At 40.3% G+C, this 2,067-nt stretch overlaps 1 protein-coding gene across 1 annotated transcript in view; it reads right to left on the reverse strand.

Annotated features, from left to right (window-relative positions):
* RAB3C (RAB3C, member RAS oncogene family) overlaps nucleotides 1-2,067 on the reverse strand; it is a 253,877-nt gene that overhangs the window by 130,797 nt on the left and 121,013 nt on the right. The gene's annotated exons all lie outside the window — the stretch shown is intronic.

Here is a 2,067-nt window from a genome sequence, read left to right on the forward strand (position 1 = left end):
GCAAAATGCTGAAGTTCTAGTCCTTAGTACCTGTGAATGCGATCCTGTTTGGAAAAAGGTTTTGTAGATAATCAAGTTAAGATGGGTTCATTAGAGTGGGCCCTGGTCCAATATGCCTATATCGTTATAAAAAAGAGAAATTTGGGCACAGAGAGAGACACATACAAAGGGGAGATGATATGAAAACACAAGGAGGGTGGCATATATGGGCCAAGGAATGCCTGAGGCTACCGGAAGCTAAGGGAGAGGTGTGAAAGATTCTCACAGCCCTCAGGAGCCAACCCTGCTGACGCTCCAGTCAGGGCTTCTAGCTTCCAGAACTGTGATATAATAAATTTTTGTTGTTTAGCCACACAATCTGTTGTGCTTTGTTACAGCAACCCTAGCAAACTAATACACAGTAGAAATGGTGGGAAGCGGTGGGATCCTGAATATATAATTGGTCTTCATTATTTTTGGATGCCACATTTGTGAATTTGCCTGCTTGCTCACATTTATTTGTAATCTCAAAGTAAATGCTCATGGCACTTTCACAGACATTTGCAGACATGAGCAAAGTGAAAAATCTGAGTGGCCCGACACACTTATTCCCAGCTGAGGTTGAACAAGGCCATGCTCTGCCTTCTTATTTCAGCTTTCATCCTATAAATAAGTGCCCTTTCACAATGTATTTAGTGCCATACTTTTCACACTTTGTGCTTTTTTTGGTGATTTTTGCTGTTTAAAACGGCCTCCAAGCATATTGCTGAAGTGCTGTCTGATGTTGCTAAGTGCAGGAGGCTGTGATGTACCTTATGGAGAAAACATGTATGTTAGATAAGCTTCACTTAGGCATGAGTTATACCGCTGGTGGCCATGAGTTCAATGTTCACAAATCAACTAAATATATTAAATAAGATGTCTTTACCCAGATGTACACATGGGACAACGATTCACTGATTCAACATTCCTTATAGCGCATAACTACCTCGAATAACAAGAACAGACTACACTTGGATTAAAGCCAAAATATAACAGCATTTTGCAGGACTGGATGTGGAGTTTGAGAAAATGAGGAGGTAAGGTTAACCCCAATGTTTTTGGCCTGATAAACTGGAACAATGGAGATAGAAAAGACAATGGAGGGAAGAGGGTGTTTTTCGGTTTTTGTTTTAGTTTTTTTGAAGGAGTTGTGGATTAGGAACCATATAACTTCTAAATACAAACTTCAGTTTAAGTTGCATTATCTGTACAAGAAAAACGTTTTTTGGCTGGGTCAGGGCAGTGATAAGAATTGTAGTCATAAGATCCATGGAGAGGAGCGACTCCTCACGCCCAGTGCGGGGTGGTGCTAAAACTGGGGGTCAGACATCTGTGTTCTAATCCTACCACTGACCCTCTGAGCTGTGACAGGACCAACTCTACAGGAGATAGGACCCTCGAACGCGGTAAGGCAGCCCCAAACGAAGGCTTAGCAAACTCTTATCATAGAGAGTTTTCATATTTAACATGAAGTTACTTTAATTTAAGACCATTATATATGTTTGGAGAGAGAGGAGATAGAGATAGAGATGGGGTGGGGAGGGACGGGGAGACAGAGAGAGAGAGAGAGAGAGAGAGAGAGAGAGGATCATAAAGGGAGAGAATATTTGAAGGCAAAATCTCATTCTAGTTCTAGCATATCTGCAATGGTATCCTGAATGTCATAGAAATGAATTATTTAAAACTGGTGGGAAGATGGTGGCAGACTTTTATCCTCAGTCTGGTGGTTTTTAAAAGACATCAATCTGCTCACCAGATTTTCTGCCTTAAAAAAAAAAAAAAAGAAAAAAAAAAACCAGCCTTTATATTTATAGTTCCTCATTGTGTTAAATAAAGGAAAATGTAAATAAATAAGGTGAGAGGACGTAAGCCAATGACATTCTCCTACAGGAAATACAGCAGCCTGTGGCCAGGCCATACTTAGAAGACAAACAAGTTTAAAGTCAGGAATGAGGAAGATTTTAAGACAAGTTAAAATGCACTGCAGTATGTATAGACATTTGAGCCTTAGTGCTAGACTTTCAGGAAGTGTCTGGACAATCGATC

The sequence above is a fragment of the Pteropus vampyrus genome, unplaced genomic scaffold (assembly GCF_000151845.1).
Source record: "Pteropus vampyrus isolate Shadow unplaced genomic scaffold, Pvam_2.0 Scaffold181, whole genome shotgun sequence".
NCBI lineage: Eukaryota > Metazoa > Chordata > Mammalia > Chiroptera > Pteropodidae > Pteropus > Pteropus vampyrus.